The sequence below is a fragment of the Dermacentor albipictus genome, unplaced genomic scaffold (genome assembly GCF_038994185.2).
Source record: "Dermacentor albipictus isolate Rhodes 1998 colony unplaced genomic scaffold, USDA_Dalb.pri_finalv2 scaffold_14, whole genome shotgun sequence".
Lineage (NCBI taxonomy): Eukaryota > Metazoa > Arthropoda > Arachnida > Ixodida > Ixodidae > Dermacentor > Dermacentor albipictus.
In genome coordinates, this window is record NW_027225568.1 from 14252556 (window position 1) to 14272274 (window position 19719).

Consider the following 19719-nt stretch of genomic DNA (forward strand, 5'->3'; position numbering starts at 1 on the left):
GTTGACTCTCTCTTGAGGGTCAGTGCAGGGAAAAACATCATCTTGCATCTAGAAGTTTACATACACGCTTATACACAGATATATAAAGCATGAAACACAGTTGACAGTGCTGCGATATGAATACACATGAGCGCAGTCACATTTTTTTTTTCATATTTCTCAGGTTTTCTTTAAATTTCAAAAAGAAGCACCATGTGGGAGGAACAAACCTCATATGTGTTAACAGGAATGCTTGAGCATGTGGCCGCAGATACATCCGCACCTTCTACCACGTACAGTGGCGCTATCAGACAGATTACACGCCACATGAATAATTGCTCAGGGTGCGAGCAATTATTTTTGCGGTGCATAATATCACTGATAGTGCCATTGTGCCTGTAGAAGGCACAGATGTACATGCGGCCATGCGCTCGAACATTGCTTTTAGCAAAATTGAAGTTTGCACTTTGTTACAAAGAACTTGGTTGCACAATTGTGCCTGCCCTGAGCCCCTCTGCAGTAGCAAAATGCATTTCGCCTTATAACAATTATAGATTTTTTAATATTTCATCTTGGTAAACTAATTTGGTGGAATGTAATACAGATTCCGAGGAGCATCACATGATGGCAAACAATAAGGCTTTGGTTTCACCGAGTCATGGCTTAGTGTTTTTTTTTTTTCTTTCTACCTTCTTCGCTCTAGTCTCATGGAACTTCAAGGATGTGTGATGTGCATGCAATCAGGCACACAAGCTCAATGGCTCAATTCCTGGTTGCTACAGGTGCATTTTGATAATAGCAAAATTAAAAAAATACCGTATTTACTCGCATAATGATCGCACTTTTTTTGTCAGAAAAATTGAAGCAAATTCAGGGGTGCGATCATTACGCGGGTTAAATTTCCCGGGAAAAAAAAAATTTTTTTTTTCGTCCGCGTTTGCTGCGGGATGCGAGATTGCGGGTGCGGGACACCAAAACAAAAATGGCGGCTAGCGGAGCGAGCCGAACGCGATTTTCTTTTTTTTTCTTCTCGTGAGTACATTACGTGCATTGAAACAGTTTCTTCCGTATTAGTGATGAATAATATCGTTAATATCGGCAAGTTTGCGGCAATAACGTAGCCATGTCCACTTTGAGGGGACAGTAATAGGTGGGCGCGCTTAGCTGCCAGTGACAGAAACACATGACGGGCATGCTGCGGAAACTGCGGCATCTGTCTTCACGACTTTCCGCTAAGGGTGGGCGAATATCTTAGCTGTGTTACAAGCGTCGGCGTATGAATAGGGCACACTTTTAACGTATCAGAGTAAACGTGGCTACTATCATTGCCGCGCGCGATTTGTTGCGTGCTCACGAGTGCAAAAGCAGATGAAAAGAATCGAAATGCGCCTTTATTGTTTTTGTTGACATCAGCCATTATAAAGCCAACCCATAATAAAGGCAAGTTTGGTTGTACCTCATTTTGTCATGGAAGTGCGGAAAGTGATGAAAGTAATGAAATGAGGCATCTACTTAAGAATGTTTAGTGCGTGCAGGCCGCTTGGCTTGTCTTGAAGAGTCGTTCGCGTAGCATTCGACAGGTGGTAAGCGCGATCATTATTCGCTAGACTTAGCATACGACATATCGCTGCGGCAAGTTCGGGGTGCGATCATTACGCGGGAAATAAAAAAAATCGAATTTTGACGACAAATTTTAGGGGTGCGATCATTATGCGAGTAAATACGGTACTTGGTTTCTGTGGTGCATAGTTAAGTGGCTCTGGTTGTCAAAATTAATCTGGAGCCACCACTACAGTGCTTCATAGCCTTAAACGCCATAGATTTGACGTGCTGTGTCGTGCTGCAAGCTGGTCGCGAGGTATGGAATTGGCTGAGTGGCACAAGTTGAAGTTCTCTACACTGAGTTATGCTATCATAGGCTGTGCTACAGCCAGTCTTACTTACTTTGCTTGAGTGTTCACGTTTCATTTCTTACTTTATTTATGTGTTCAGCTACAGGAAAGGCACCTGTTTTTGTGTGTACCTCTGTTTGTCTGCACCTGTGCATGTTTGTGGCCAGCAGTCTAGTAACAGACAGCATTAATACCTACCACAACCATTCATACCCGTCATGGCACTAATGCTAGCAGCTTATTTATTGTTTTATCACTTTGAATAATTGGTTACGTTAGTGTTCAGGAGCTGCAGGTGTGAGTTGATGTACATTCATTGAGTAGCGAAACATTGCAGCAGTCTGCTGTTGCAGTTTGATATCATGTGATCTGTTCGGTACATACTTGAAAGCAGCTGCACCATGAAGTCGTGTATGCAACATTTTGTGTTCTGTGTATGCATTCGGCACAGCACTGTACTTTCTTCATGATGGAAGGTATGGTACAAAGTTTCCAGTGCATGATATTCTCCAGGATTCCCACCACAATGTACCTTACATGAGCAGATACACCATAGCACTTTGCATTCACTAGCAGTGCCTTGCATTTTGTGCTAACCAAAACTGATAAACATGGCATGGAGGGTGCTGTTGACCAGTGTTTCCAGCTGGGCAGTGCATCACACTTATAAGCATGGACCACATAAAGTGAAGTTGTTAATTGTGGTACGTGTCATGCCTACATATTTTCTCAAGGAAAGATGTTTAACTGCTTCTAATGTGAAGCGCATTGTGTGCTTAGGGGGGGTCAGACAGCACGATCAAATTTTTTTATGCATAACTGTTAGGCACTGTGGTGCGGAGGAATGTTTTTCTTTCTCTGCTGATGGAAGTGCGGAATTACAGGACTCATGGCGTGAGGCCCTCAGGTTTAAGGCCAAATATGAAAGAAGTAAGCTAAGGAAAGCCGATGAATCCGAGGGACTGCCAGAAAAAAGGCCGAGACAGGAGATGCGACCTGCACTGCCTCGTAGAATGACAAGGCCCACTGCAGTATGTACAGATATCTTGTTTATTACTTATCCTAAGATGTACAATTGTTTGGGAAAGGTTATTGGGAACCATAGCTGTCATGACTAACAATGGGTCCTACAATAGAGTGCCCTGAAACTGCATACAGCTGCATGTCACTTTACAATGCACATCGGCTTTGGAAGTCAGTACTGTTCTAAATGCCCAGTGGATGTTAAACGAATTGAGTCTCAAAGCAGGCTTCTCATTAACTAGCGTATCATTAATATATATATATATATTGAAGACCCTAATTCACAACAAAATTCACTTAAGTAGTGCACACTGTGGTATAAAGATTATAAAAGGGTAAGGTGCCTAAGAAAGGCTGGCCAACATTTTGATAGGAGGACCTATCTTCGTCAAAGGTGGCCTCGTCATCCTCGGCACGTTAGTTTTAAAGGGTTAGTAGAGTGACGTCACTTGCAGTTGTTGTCGGAGGCGGCTGGTTGTGAAGGGAGAGACTGCAAGGAAAATAAGCGCTGTCGCCCGACGTCTGTAAGTGTGGTTCCTAAGGCGAGAAGACAAGAGGGGGAAGGTGGGGGAAAAAAAACAGAGACCACGAGGAAAAAAAAAGAACAAGAAAGGAAAATTAAGGTTATGGGAGAGTGCTAGGGGAGCGAGAGAGTAGGGAGCGTTCAGGGGTGTCGTTGTCAGCATGCTTTTGTGGCTTTAGAGGAGCCGGTCAGCTGGTCAGTGCGCAAGTAACAAAAAAGACCCAAAAAGACATGAGTTGAAAGAATAACTTGAGTAGCGTAACAGCAATGCGTCGGGTAATGTTGAAGTAGTTAAGATGGCGACAAGGCAACAAGGAGCCATCTTAACTCCTTCAAAATTACCCGACGCATTGCTGCTACGGTACTCAAGTTATTCTTTCAACTTATGTCTTTTTGGGTCTTTTTTGTTACTCGCGCATACACCGGCTCCTCAAAAGCCACAAAAGCATGCTGCCAACGACACCCCTGAATGCTCCCTACTCTCTCGCTCCCCCATCACTCTCCCATACCCTTAATTTTCTTTTCTTGTTCTGTTTTTTTTTTCCCTCAAGTCTCTCTTTGTTTTTCTCCCCACCTTCCCACTCTCCCCCTCTTGTCCGCTCGCCTTAGGAACCACACTTACAGACTACGGGCGACAGCACTTATTTTCTTCGCAGTCTCTCCCTTCACAACCAGCCGCCTCCGACAACAACTGCAAGTGACGTCACTTACTAACCCACGAAATCTAACATGCCGAGGATGACAAGGTGGCCTTTCAGAGGTACCTTACCCGTTTTATAACGTTTATACCACAGTGTGCTGCTGCATCTGTCAGCCCCATTCTTGATTCTGGACTTAAGTAGTGCATGTTGTTAGCTGTTATTTGCAACTGCTGCCACTTGCTGCACTTGGATCTTTCTCACATGCGGGAGATAAATCCAAATGTGTTTACTGTATGTACCCTAAAGCAGAACTGACAAAATTTGTCTGACTTTTTTTGCTCTTGATAGCCAACTCCGAAATCAGGGTATGACACCGCAATTCCTGAAATGTTCAACACATAATAAATAATAACATATCTTAATGGATGAATTCAAAAAGTGTGATAATATTTTTTTTTAACTGTTTGCAAGTGATCCCTGTATGTCGCAAAATTTGGGGGGTGGTAGGGTCACGTATCACTGATGTGTGGGTGAGTGCAGTAGTCAAAGCTGTATTATGATCGCCTTTTTGAGAGCCTTAGACAACGTGATAATAGGGGAAAGAAGATGAGAAGAATGAAGGCGACTGCATACACAAACAAAAGCAAGACCCAATACCGCCATAGGGAGTGTGAGCCACAATTTCTGTGGACAATAAAAGGAGAAGATGAAGCTTATTATCTCGTGGAATGTGGTGAAGTGCAGAGAGAAAAGGGGAAGAAGTGTGTATTCACCATGCATCTAGCTTTCAGCGGGACACTCATCGTATGGCTTATCAGCCACTAGATTGGGTTGAACAGTGTGGGTGTCAGCAGTTTGTGACCACTACCTCCAATTTTTGTGATGTACGTGAGATAACTTGTAGAGAAACCCTATTCCAAGAAGTTGTACTCTTATTGGTATGCATTTTGTAATTGTCACCGCAAAGAGGAAATAATATTGCAGTCAAGGAATTTGATGTGGCATGTAGTGAGGTGGTCAGAAGTTATCTGATAAAGGAAAATAAGGAAGGTAGTCTGAGTGTGCATTGATGACACCAAATTTCTGGCTGTATTTTGCTGAGACCTTTATGCTACTTGAATTTATAAGCCAAATTTGTTGCTGTAGACTTATGTGCTCAATGCAAGGAACGAAATTTTTGTAAGAATGATATGACACAAATGACATGAAAGTGTTCGCAAGTGATTATGTGCAATAAAAAAATGCCCACTACTTCTTTCAGGATATTTGTGACACATGGGTGTGACAATGGTCAAAATGGGGACCTGGGTAACAATATGGGCTACTGCTGCTGTACAAAGGATGATATTTTTGGCTGTAATCGCTATTCAAATACTCAGTGAAGTAAACTTCATGAAGTCTAGTATTTTTCAATACTCTCAGCACTACCTTAATCTGAACCATTCTTAGTAAACAAATGACTTCTCAATAAAGCATCACATGTTCTCAGTACTTGCAAACATTGCTGTCTAGTTATGTCTCTCTGCACTACAGTACTGCTTTTGCAAAGGTAATTAGTTAACTTGTTTTCTAGGTCGCAAATATGGCAGACGGGGAGGATGAGGAGTCCATTGCCGCCCATATAGCTGGGATGTGCAAAGAACGCCACAAAGCTAGCCCGAATCATGAATATTTGTCTGACTGCATGAAGCGGACATTTGCTGACAGGAGAGGATGGATTGCCTCTGAAATTCCAAGTGTGAAAGACGTGCTGGAAAAATATCCTGCACTTTCCACAAACGCTATTGTAAGTATTCATGATGGTTTCTTGCCCAGAAAAACAGCTATTTGTTCTTGTATTGCATGGCTCACGCCTTTAAATGTAGCTGTACAAGAAATCAAGTATGGGGACAGTACTATCATAGTAAGCATCATAAAGAAATTGAAGGTTATTGCAAAGGAGCATGGTTGACACATGGTATTTTAGGTTTCTTGTATAGTCCTAAAGGTGTGCTGCTGAGAGGGCATTTCTTACTTTTAAAGAAATTATATATACAAAATGCATGAAATGCTTGGAACTCTAGAAAGAAATATACTACCAAGCCCCCAAATATCTAAATAATTTATTCATTGCTGTTTCCACTAAGCATTTTTAGTTTAATTTCCTAGAAGATGTGTCATGATGTCATAATGCAGAAGATGTTTATGATGTTTGTAATTTGATCCCTTTGGCTCATTTGGTCATTTGCTATGCTGCTACTCTGCGATCCATTGTGGCTGCAGAGCAGATGACTGAGCAAACTGGAGCAAGTGGCAAAACATCACATTGTTGTTACGTGACCACCTTCTGTGTTGTTGCATCATGACACATACATCTCTGGGAAAGTAAAATGGAAATTGGTTTATGTAAAGCACTATTAAAGTAAGAGAGAGAGACAAAAGGGAAAGAAGGACAGGGAGGTTAGCCAGTGTGAATACCGGCTGGCTACCCTGTGCTGGGGAAAGGGGTAAAGGGAATAAAAGGAGAAGGAAGAGAGAAGAAAAAAAAAAGAAAAATGCACACAGTAACGCGATGTTACGCGCAACAATAGTCAAAGGCGTACAATTCGCACAATTCACATGTCCTTAAGAACTTGTGCAAAGCCCTTAAGGCCTTGAGTGCAGAAACCCGTCTGGACCAGTGTCCTAGAACTTTCTCTTCTGTGAAGGGGCGATTGTCTAGTTTTTGGAGCACGGTCACGAGCACTTTGCCTTTGCCTATTAGCACGAGCCTTTGCCTATAAAAGTAAAGTATACAGGGTGCCCATAGGCCTGTTAGTATTTCTTCTAATGTTTTCATGTCGACTTTTATGTGGCTAAAAAAAATATGAGGTTAGAAAATGCCCATGTTAGTACTCCTTTAAAGAGTTTCAAATAGCCACAGAAAATTTGTTATTATTCAGATGCAATTACATGCACTCAGTAGTGGAACAAAAAGCATGTTTTGATTTGTGAAATGATAATCTGTTACAGCTATTCTGTTAAATGTCTGTTCTTTCGGAAATTTGCTAGATCTTCCCATGGTTATTTGCATTCATTGAAATTCCTTGCAACATTAAGAAGGCATGCCTGTAGTATATTGGGAAGTGTTCTCTGTTCTCAATGGCTTGGCAAAGGCGCCTTCAAAATAAAAATTTGTCGATAAGCGACAAGTTATTACGACTTTTTTTTTTTGCCGGGTAATTAGTGTGGACAGTGGAGTGAGCCCTACACCCCTTGTTCGACTGGCTGCAGCACTATTTCAATGAGGAGGCTGAAAATTTTATGCTATCAGCCTCCTCGCTGAAATAGTGCTGCAGTTAGCCTCAGGTCAGATGGGAAAATTCAGCGTAACTTAGAGTAAGTGCACTTTGCTGTTAGTGTCACATGCAGGCTGTCAGATGGAAAAGTTTAGTTACACATGCTGTGGAGTGCACTCGGTAGCAAGTGTGTTTGATGAAATCGCTGCTCTGCGGTGACGTGTGTAGCCTCAATACTAGCACTTAAGACTAAATAAGAAAATAATGAACGCAGAGTTAGCACTAATTCTAAGACAGTTTTTTTAAGTTTAAAATGTTATGATGGTCCTTGTGTCATCAGTAAAGTTAAAACAAGCTTGAAACGTTCATGTAAACAATGAAAGGAAATTTTTCAACGTTCAAAGTCCATCTTTTTGATGGTATGGATTCTGAACATGTTCCTTGCTTGTATTGGCCCAATATACATGCAGGGTGTCTACCAACCGGGAAAACCGGGAATTCTCAGGGAATTTGAACAGTCTGGAAAAACTCGGGGAAAACTCAGGGAATTTGTGCTTCCATCAGGGAAAATTAGCTGTAACTTTATTGAAAGGGAACGAAAGTCGTGGTAATGCTGGCTCCAGTAACAGTGGAATCGCAACGAATCATTATTGACGCCGTGTCATCGGCACGATGTATTGCCAGTGTAGTTAACGACCGATTTTCTAGACGCCCGATTTTTCGGACATGCCCGATAATTTGCACGGTTTTGCGGCACCACCACGTACTCCATATAGTCAATGTATATTGCCCTGACTGCATGTCTGAAATGGCATTAATCAAAGCCGCCTCCGCCGCTATTTTGATTATCTCGCCGCCTCGAACCGGCACTCTCGCAGGCAAATCCGCAAATCCGTAACCACCACCGCGGCAACGTCAGGCCTAGCTGCTTCTATGTTCGCTATTAAGCTTCTTGCCGTGCGGTGCCGTGTTTTTCATTGAAAGAATTCGCCGCTATCACCACTGGCACCGACTCCGCCTTTGTAATCCTAGCGATTGGCTTTGAAGCTCGCAGAGCACAGCGCGTTGCGTAATGCCAGTCTGCGAAAGTTAGCTTCGCCTCGGTACACTACTGTTAGGCGGTGAAGCATAACAAGCGTGGGAAGGGGGCAATTGTCGCGGGACACAGTATACATTACTTAATTACACATGCGTGCACGTCGTCTTCTGTCACAGTACAAGCCCTGATATGCCTAAAAAGCGTACTGGCAGGCCTTCAGAGCTTTTTGAGACGTGCCTGTGGTAATTGTAGCCCTTAAAGGCAGTTAAAGACATGCATTTTTTCAGACTGCCCGTTTTTTTTTTCAATTTTTTTGTTTTGCGGCCCCTCGGAAGTCCAAGAAATCAAATGTTGACTGTACAACTGACCAAGAAGATGCTTCAGATGATCCATGTGGTGAAAGCGTGGTAGAGGGAGGATGAGAACAGAAAGGACCGACGCACTGAGGAATTAACGGGAAAGGAAGGGTGCCGCCACCTTTTTGAAGAAGCTTGAGCTAAAAAAACTAAGTGATGGCTGATGCTGAGACACAGGTGTCCCTCATCCAAACCAAAATAAATTGTTTACGCAGTGAAACCCAACACTGAGATGTTGTGTACGGGCTGAGAGTATGTCAGGACAGTTAAGGTTGACTTCCCAGCTGCTGAGAGAGAACCTTAGTTGTGACAAAGTTCAGGACCTCATACAGATGAGCTTGCTATCAGTTGATAGAAATAGCTGATATTAAAAAAATATTTACTTATGTATGCATCTCCTTTTCATTCGTATTTGAAAATGTTCGACTCAATTTGGAATGGGCTTTACCATTTCTTTCGCTGTGCATTTTACTAACACCTTCCTTCTGTTTTCTTTTTAAATAAAATATATATTACTCCTTACTATTCAAACTGGATTAAGTCATTTTTTTGTTTCAGCATGCTTACTAGAGAGTGACAGCATCGGGCAACGTGGTGTCAGCCTGTCTTGACATAAAACAAAGATCTAACTCATTCTGGGAATTTCGCAAAGGTGCTCAGGGAAAACCTGGAAAACTCGGGGAATTTGGAAATGTCAACTTGGTAGACACCCTGATGACCCCTCCCACCCTTTCCTATGTTTTGGTGCGAGCTCCTCCACCCTCCCCTGAGGGTACTCTGATGCAAAACATGAAGGAAGTGGGCAGTGCTAAGAACTTTGGCTGGAGACCTATCCAACGACTTGCCCTTTCCACTATAAGCCTGTTCAACATAGAAAGGAGTGACCTCCAAATGTTGGGTAATGTTGTCTTGTACCGGTGAATCTTGTCCTGTGACATAAACTAAGGGTGATTGTCCTTGCCGACATACCCGGCAATTTGCAGGGTGTTATGATCTGTAAGGAAGATGATGACAGAAGGCAGATGAATTGGAGAGGACACGGAAGTGGAACCTTTAATAGGCCTGTGATGTTTGCTTCATACTGATGGGCTCCTACAGGCAAATACAAAATGAAGACATGGGCTTATATGTGTGTTAGCATTTTTTTACATGCATGCAACCTGACTTGGCTCTCATCAGCAGCTAGGCACTATGCTGTTGATGGCATTTAGGACTCCCAAGTGCTGCTGGCTGTGACATGGTGACTAGCGCAAAGGTGCAAAGCCAGCGTTCTGCCTGTGTGACATTTTGCATAAATCCAGGGAAAACACGGGGTAGGCGGGAGATGGAAATTCAAGACGATGAGCAAAAGGAGAACAAGGTGGAAGCAGGGGCCAACATTTCGACAAGTGGATTTGTCTTCTTCAAGGCTTCAAGAAGACAAGTCCACTTGTCGAAACGTTGGCTCCTGCTTTCACCTTGTTCTCGTTTTGCTCATCATTCTGCATAAATATATGTCTAGCTGTGGGTGGGACCAGTGACTTGCTCAGTTGCCATTTTCCTTTATCATTGAGTGCTCCACAATAGAAGGAAAAATATCATCCATGAAAGAAACAGGGTGAACAGGGGAAGTTGTTCGAATTGATTAGAATCAAGCTGTGTAGGCAAAGTAATCGCATATTGCTGATCACCTGTCACACCAATGGTACACTGCAAACACATCAGTGGGTGCAGCATTTGACTCCAGTTTATCTTGCACCTACCGTATTGTTCATTTGTGGAGAGCAAAACTGTGTCCTTTAGCACGTGGCAAAGGTTAAAGACATTAATTAGAAGTTTTTGCGATCTGGGAATGTGGTTGTTTGTTATGGAAAGAAGATACCTCTTTGTGTTGTTTATTGATATCTGTGACAACTGTCTGGGTAACATATGCACAGACTATTTGTGTTGCAAAATTTTACCTCGGGCTGGTCTTGTGCCGCGTTCCTTGTCTCGACTTCATCTGTCCTGGCGTACAGGGCCTGCCATGTGAAATACCTCTTATAGGTGGAGCTGTTTCATTGGAGTGAAATAATTTCTGAATACATTGAATTATGTACTGCACACTGCTGTACAATGTCTAGTTGAGGGTTTTACATTGTACTGCCTAGCCTTATCTAGATAAGACCCCTGCAACAATCGCAAATCTTTTCATTGAGCATAAAAGTAATGAAGCTGGGGTTTCAGTGTCCCAATGCCCTCTTTCTTTTTGCACAATGTTGTGCTTGTATATTGTGTTCAACGGTGGCCATTGTAAATATCGTGTCACTGTTATCTTGCATCATGCTTAGCTGGAAGGGATGATATATGTACCAGATCTCAAGCATAAATCAAGAAAATAGAAAGTGAATGTGAGGTAACATCACCCTTTTTAAGGCTAAAGGATTTAACATACATTGTTGACTGAATCTTGCCAAATCCAGGACCTAGACTGACCTAGGCTTATTTGTTCGTTCTCGCATACTTCAAGATAGAAACGTTATCAAAGCACTATCTTGCAGCAAAATCTTAGGTCACGTTCAGTCGCATGCTTAACAGCAGTGCATAGATTACTTCTATTATCATTCCCCTAGCTATAAAAAGTCTTTCTGCCATAATACCGGGCAGAGAGAATTGGCGTTTAGACTTCGAAGACACACAAGGATTATCTGTTCTTTCTTTGTTCACAGTATTTAAACAGCTTGAGTTACTCTGCAGATGCAGCAAAAATAATTGGAATTAGTATGGTGGCATTTGCGCAACAGGGCAAGACAATTGTGATAATTTGCACTAGTTATGTATGCTGCCACTGACCTTGATAATGCACAATTTTGAGACCAATATGTGAATGAAACCGCCATCTGTCCTGCTTCATTTCCTGGGTTTGTTTGTTGGTAGTTCACAAGTGCCAACACCGTCTCCAATTCCAAGCAAAAATCTTGTGCCGGTGACAGGGGCCACTGCTTGTTGTTTACGGTCGCTACTGTTTGAGGATTTGTTTTATGCTTTTGCATCGACCAACGTTGTTATTCCAGCACCTTTAATAGAAAATTATGGGCTAACCTGTACTTTGTTGCTGCTCAATATTCGTAACAAGTTCTAAATATTTTGGTCCACATTGTAGAATGAAACACTTGCATTTATCTGGATTTCTGTTTTCAGACATCCAGGAAGCCAGTTCATGTCTCTCCAAGAGCTCAATTCTTGTATAGTGAGGTGTGCATACACTAGTGCCCGCTCTTTTCCTTTTTTTTTTCCTGGATAAAACACGCAAGAAAATGTACAGTTCCATTCACGGATGTAGGCAGAAAAATGCAATGTAGCTGCAAAGTCTGAGCACAAACAAAGGAAGTGAGAAGTACATCTTCTTTCGAATTAGCTGTTGTAGAAATTCTGGTCACTGTATACACTGGTTTTGATGTATATTTCCACCGTTCCTTTTTGTATGCTGCTGTATATTCGCATTAACATTTAACATTTAACTTTTATCTTCTGTTTTTATGCATCGCTGTGTGCTATTTAGTGCTTGTTCATTAACATTGCACCATTGATTGGTTCACTGCACGCCCCTTTACCTAATGCACCCACCTGCATTTTACTGCTGTTGTACAAAAAATTAAAGAGGAACCTCCCTAAGCGGGAACTGTACAAAATATACATAGCATTTAATGCCAGTCAGCGTGGTGCGGAATTTGTTATGCATGATAATGAATTGCGGGCAGTTACGCTGATGTAGTATGCATTTTAAAATTTTGTATGCATAAGGAGTACGAGCAGAAAGATGCACATATTTACATTGCTGAGCATACAGATTCCGCAACACGCCGACTGCCCTACAATGCTACGCATACCTTTGACCGTTCCCGTTCAAGGAGGCTCTGCTTAATTTGTTTGCGGGATGCCCGGTGTGGCATAACCAACGTGTGCATGCGTAATTAATGCATGAGTGGTGCATCCTGTTGTTTTCGGTCCCCATTAGTTCACCTTCCATTCTCACTGGTCGGGTACTTACGAGGTCATACCATACTGCCTGCTATCCCCCTTTTTGTATAGACCTAGGCATTTCTTGCTTAGGTTTAGTGTCTCCTTTCTACGTATCGTGTACGGGGAACGGTGAAAGTAGACGGGCTTGTAGAATGTTTTGCGTTGGCATGCCTATTGTGATCGTGGACAGTGGGTCATTTGTCACCATACACTGGATGGCAGCTATCACCTGTGCACACAATGAGCTTAAAGTGCACATGCTCGCCCTGTATTGGGAAAGAGGGCTTGGCTTCACACGAATTTTTTGACCGGCAACCATATAATGCGATGCATCAAAAACTGGCAGCTCCCACTTCATGCGTTAATCAGGGATAAGTGAAGCTTTCTTTGATGTTTACAGAAAGGTTTTCACTTCTCTGTAGCTCAACGCTTCGTGCTCATTGCATGGTGTGGTCAGGGTCTCGTCACTTCACGTCTTTGTCCGCACTCGGCTGCTTTTGTTGACCACGTCTTTGTAGCTGACTTCTTCAGTTTTCTCCTGCCCCAGTCTAGAGTAGCAGGCCAGAGCAAGCTATAGCTAAGGCCAACCTTTCTGCTCTTCTGTAAATAAATTTTTCTCTCTCATTTGGCAACTTCCCTACTTTTGTTCTGCTTGTCTATTCTGAACACGCCCATTCTTCATGATGAGCTAAGAATGCTCACAGGCCCATTTGCGAGGGTTGTGCGAGCATTCAAAACTTTCGAATAACGAAATCGGATAGTGTCCTATTCGATAGGGTCTTCAAATTGAATGGTCGCTATTTGTAAATGTGAATATTTTAGTAATATTTCAAGATATCAACTGTGCCAAAGTAAGCGTTTAAAGGAAGCAAATGTACTGTCAATTTTCACCCCTGTGGGCATAGTATAGACATACTAAAACATGAGAAATTGCATAGGAAAGGAGGCTACATCACATGGGTAGCCATATTTACCAGTCTGTAGAGCGATCATTTGCAATGCCTGAATAGCCCTGTGTTTGTGAAGGAACTACTTGTTTGCTCCATTCGTGCTTTTAATAACGCTTCATAACGTATTGTGTGTAATGACAGAAACTCGACAACTGAGATGTGAGCATTGTTTTATGTTAGTTGTGATAACAACTATTCATTACTATAAAATTATCTGCTTGAAAAGTATTCAGTTCAATTCACTTCTGGCACTACTCAACTCGTGCTCAACTTGGTTTTGAAAATTACTATTTGCACAGTGCTACAATTTTCACATATCCAGTGATCCAAGTTGTATAATTGGCAAAACAGCTGCAGCCAACAACCATAAAAGGGGGAGGGGGAAGAAGCAAAAAAAAAAAAAAGCTTCGCTTTAATAAATATGAGTGTTTGACTAGCTTCCATGCTTTTCTGGTGCTTGGATTTGAAAGAGGTGACAATGCTGTTATTTTTGTTCTAGCATCCGGAAAGAGAACACAGCCCACTGCCTGTTTGCAGCTTCACTGAGACATGTTGAAGCCGGTGGGAATAAAGGCAGAGCCCTCATCTCAAGGTTGGTGTTACCTTTTGTGCACTTTGGTGTTGCTTACAATGTGCCCTGTTGCACGGGTGCTTGGTGTGTCAGTACGTGAAGAGGCCTTGCAGTGCCTTTTGTGAAAGGTGTGGAACGTGTCTAATATCTGTGGGTCATCTATCTGACAAGTCTTTTCTAGCAAAAAGCTTTTGATTGTGCCTCGTATGGGTAGAGTGGTCGGCAACATTATGCTCCTGCTGTCATGGCCTTGCTGCCTTTCCACTCTTTTCGTATTGTACTAACTCCACTCAAATACATGCCACTGTGCCTAAGCAAGTGTCGCCCACAGTGCTCCGTCCGTCTTGGTGCCAAACTTTGCATCAGTGTGATGGTAAGGTAGTGTACCACGACTTTCAATTGTAACCGCTCGTCTCGGGGACCGTGTTATCAGCGGCGTCGCTCACCGTCAGATGGTGGCACTAGCACATCAGTAATGATATTTCTCCATCCTCTGCCCCTGCTTTTGTTAGAGCCATTGCTTCGTGCTGATGTCTAAAGTAATCCTTCCCATAGCCATGGTATTTACCCCGAATAAAGGAGGGATAAGTGTGAATTTTTAAAATCTCAGAAAAATCAGGCAGCCTTTTGAGTGAAATTGTAGGCTTGCAGGGGGCATTATCACGATTATCATCATCATCATCAGCCTTGTTATGTCTACTGCTGAATGTTGGCCTTTCCTAGTGCTCTCCGGTGACCTCTGTCTTGCTCCAGCTGACCACATCGTATCCCTTCAAATTTCCTAATTTCCTCACAGTTCCTTGCTCAGGGTGTCTACCAACCGGGAAAACCGGGAATTCTCAGGGAATTTGAACAGTCTGGAAAAACTCGGGGAATACTCAGGGAATTTGTGCTTCCATCAGGGAAAATTAGCTGCAACTTTATTGAAAGGGAACGAAAGTCGTGGTAATGCTGGCTCCAGTAACAGTGGAATCGCAACGAATCATTATTGACGCCGTGTCATCGGCACGATGTATTGCCAGAGTAGTTAACGACCGATTTTCTAGGCGCCCGATTTTTCGGACATGCCCGATAATTTGCACGGTTTTGCGGCACCACCACGTACTCCATATAGTCAATGTATATTGCCCTGACTGCAGGTCTGAAATGGCATTAATCAAAGCCGCCACCGCCGCTATTTTGATTATCTCGCCGCCTCGAACCGGCACTCTCGCAGGCAAATCCGCAAATCCGTAACCACCACCGCGGCAACGTCAGGCCTAGCTGCTTCTATGTTCGCTATTAAGCTTCTTGCCGTGCGGTGCCGTGTTTTTCATTGAAAGAATTCGCCGCTATCACCACTGGCACCGACTCCGCCTTTGTAATCCTAGCGATTGGCTTTGAAGCTCGCAGAGCACAGCGCGTTGCGTAATGCCAGTCTGCGAAAGTTAGCTTCGCCTCGGTACACTAGTGTGAGGCGGTGAAGCAAAACAAGCGTGGGAAGGGGGCAATTGTCGCGGGACACAGTATACATTACTTAATTACACATGCGTGCACGTCGTCTTCTGTCACAGTACAAGCCCTGATATGCCTAAAAAGCGTACTGGCAGGCCTTCAGAGCTTTTTGAGACGTGCCTGTGGTAATTGTAGCCCTTAAAGGCAGTTAAAGACATGCATTAATTTTTTTCAGACTGCCCGTTTTTTTTTCTTTTTTTTTGTTTTGCGGCCCCTCGGAAGTCCAAGAAATCAAATGTTGACTGTACAACTGACCAAGAAGATGCTTCAGATGATCCATGTGGTGAAAGCGTGGTAGAGGGAGGATGAGAACAGAAAGGACCGACGCACTGAGGAATTAACGGGAAAGGAAGGGTGCCGCCACCTTTTTGAAGAAGCTTGAGCTAAAAAAACTAAGTGATGGCTGATGCTGAGACACAGGTGTCCCTCATCCAAACCAAAATAAATTGTTTACGCAGTGAAACCCAACACTGAGATGTTGTGTACGGGCTGAGAGTATGTCAGGACAGTTAAGGTTGACTTCCCAGCTGCTGAGAGAGAACCTTAGTTGTGACAAAGTTCAGGACCTCATACAGATGAGCTTGCTATCAGTTGATAGAAATAGCTGATATTAAAAAAATATTTACTTATGTATGCATCTCCTTTTCATTCGTATTTGAAAATGTTCGACTCAATTTGGAATGGGCTTTACCATTTCTTTCGCTGTGCATTTTACTAACACCTTCCTTCTGTTTTCTTTTTAAATAAAATATATATTACTCCTTACTATTCAAACTGGATTAAGTCATTTTTTTGTTTCAGCATGCTTACTAGAGAGTGACAGCATCGGGCAACGTGGTGTCAGCCTGTCTTGACATAAAACAAAGATCTAACTCATTCTGGGAATTTCGCAAAGGTGCTCAGGGAAAACCTGGAAAACTCGGGGAATTTGGAAATGTCAACTTGGTAGACACCCTGATGACCCCTCCCACCCTTTCCTATGTTTTGGTGCGAGCTCCTCCACCCTCCCCTGAGGGTACTCTGATGCAAAACATGAAGGAAGTGGGCAGTGCTAAGAACTTTGGCTGGAGACCTATCCAACGACTTGCCCTTTCCACTATAAGCCTGTTCAACATAGAAAGGAGTGACCTCCAAATGTTGGGTAATGTTGTCTTGTACCGGTGAATCTTGTCCTGTGACATAAACTAAGGGTGATTGTCCTTGCCGACATACCCGGCAATTTGCAGGGTGTTATGATCTGTAAGGAAGAGGATGACAGAAGGCAGATGAATTGGAGAGGACACGGAAGTGGAACCTTTAATAGGCCTGTGATGTTTGCTTAATGCTGATGGGCTCCTACAGGCAAATACAAAATGAAGACATGGGCTTATATGTGTGTTAGCATTTTTTTACATGCATGCAACCTGACTTGGCTCTCATCAGCAGCTAGGCACTATGCTGTTGATGGCATTTAGGACTCCCAAGTGCTGCTGGCTGTGACATGGTGACTAGCGCAAAGGTGCAAAGCCAGCGTTCTGCCTGTGTGACATTTTGCATAAATCCAGGGAAAACACGGGGTAGGCGGGAGATGGAAATTCAAGACGATGAGCAAAAGGAGAACAAGGTGGAAGCAGGGGCCAACGTTTCGACAAGTGGATTTGTCTTCTTCAAGGCTTCAAGAAGACAAGTCCACTTGTCGAAACGTTGGCTCCTGCTTTCACCTTGTTCTCGTTTTGCTCATCATTCTGCATAAATATATGTCTAGCTGTGGGTGGGAACAGTGACTTGCTCAGTTGCCATTTTCCTTTATCATTGAGTGCTCCACAATAGAAGTAAAAATATCATCCATGAAAGAAACAGGGTGAACAGGGGAAGTTGTTCGAATTGATTAGAATCAAGCTGTGTAGGCAAAGTAATCACATATTGCTGATCACCTGTCACACCAATGGTACACTGCAAACACATCAGTGGGTGCAGCATTCGACTCCAGTTTATCTTGCACCTACCGTATTGTTCATTTGTGGAGAGCAAAACTGTGTCCTTTAGCACGTGGCAAAGGTTAAAGACATTAATTAGAAGTTTTTGCGATCTGGGAATGTGGTTGTTTGTTATGGAAAGAAGATACCTCTTTGTGTTGTTTATTGATATCTGTGACAACTGTCTGGGTAACATATGCACAGACTATTTGTGTTGCAAAATTTTACCTCGGGCTGGTCTTGTGCCGCGTTCCTTGTCTCGACTTCATCTGTCCTGGCGTACAGGGCCTGCCATGTGAAATACCTCTTATAGGTGGAGCTGTTTCATTGGAGTGAAATAATTTCTGAATACATTGAATTATGTACTGCACACTGCTGTACAATGTCTAGTTGAGGGTTTTACATTGTACTGCCTAGCCTTATCTAGATAAGACCCCTGCAACAATCGCAAATCTTTTCATTGAGCATAAAAGTAATGAAGTTGGGGTTTCAGTGTCCCAATGCCCTCTTTCTTTTCGCACAATGTTGTGCTTGTATATTGTGTTCAACGGTGGCCATTGTAAATATCGTGTCACTGTTATCTTGCATCATGCTTAGCTGGAAGGGATGATATATGTACCAGATCTCAAGCATAAATCAAGAAAATAGAAAGTGAATGTGAGGTAACATCACCCTTTTTAAGGCTAAAGGATTTAACATACATTGTTGACTGAATCTTGCCAAATCCAGGACCTAGACATACCTAGGCTTATTTGTTCGTTCTCGCATACTTCAAGATAGAAACGTTATCAAAGCACTATCTTGCAGCAAAATCTTGGGTCACGTTCAGTCGCATGCTTAACAGCAGTGCATAGATTACTTCTATTATCATTCCCCTAGCTATAAAAAGTCTTTCTGCCATAATACCGGGCAGAGAGAATTGGCGTTTAGACTTCGAAGACACACAAGGATTATCTGTTCTTTCTTTGTTCACAGTATTTAAACAGCTTGAGTTACTTTGCAGATGCAGCAAAAATAATTGGAATTAGTATGGTGGCATTTGCGCAACAGGGCAAGACAATTGTGATGATTTGCACTAGTTATGTATGCTGCCACTGACCTTGATAATGCACAATTTTGAGACCAATATGTGAATGAAACCGCCATCTGTCCTGCTTCATTTCCTGGGTTTGTTTGTTGGTAGTTCACAAGTGCCAACACTGTCTCCAATTCCAAGCAAAAATCTCGTGCCGGTGACAGGGGCCACTGCTTGTTGTTTACGGTCGCTACTGTTTGAGGATTTGTTTTATGCTTTTGCATCGACCAATGTTGTTATTCCAGCACCTTTAATAGAAAATTATGGGCTAACCTGTACTTTGTTGCTGCTCAATATTCGTAACAAGTTCTAAATATTTTGGTCCACATTGTAGAATGAAACACTTGCATTTATCTGGATTTCTGTTTTCAGACATCCAGGAAGCCAGTTCATGTCTCTCCAAGAGCTCAATTCTTGTATAGTGAGGTGTGCATACACTAGTGCCCGCTCTTTTCCTTTTTTTTTTCCTGGATAAAACACGCAAGAAAATGTACAGTTCCATTCACGGATGTAGGCAGAAAAATGCAATGTAGCTGCAAAGTCTGAGCACAAACAAAGGAAGCGAGAAGTACATCTTCTTTCGAATTTGCTGTTGTAGAAATTCTGGTCACTGTATACACTGGTTTTGATGTATATTTCCACCGTTCCTTTTTGTATGCTGCTGTATATTCGCATTAACATTTAACATTTAACTTTTATCTTCTGTTTCTATGCATCGCTGTGTGCTATTTAGTGCTTGTTCATTAACATTGCACCATTGATTGGTTCACTGCACGCCCCTTTACCTAATGCACCCACCTGCATTTTACTGCTGTTGTACAAAAAATTAAAGAGGAACCTCCCTAAGCGGGAACTGTACAAAATATACATAGCATTTAATGCCAGTCAGCGTGGTGCGGAATTTGTTATGCATGATAATGAATTGCGGGCAGTTACGCTGATGTAGTATGCATTTTAAAATTTTGTATGCATAAGGAGTACGA

General features: G+C 42.6%; 1 long non-coding RNA gene across 1 annotated transcript; it reads left to right on the forward strand.

Annotated features, from left to right (window-relative positions):
• The first annotated feature begins 358 nt into the window (after positions 1-358).
• LOC139051749 (uncharacterized) lies at positions 359-14195 on the forward strand. The gene is made up of 4 exons (XR_011509523.1): positions 359-1011; positions 2756-2902; positions 5632-5844; positions 14141-14195. It is a non-coding gene; the product is annotated as an uncharacterized lncRNA (long non-coding RNA).
• The last annotated feature ends 5524 nt before the right edge of the window (positions 14196-19719 follow it).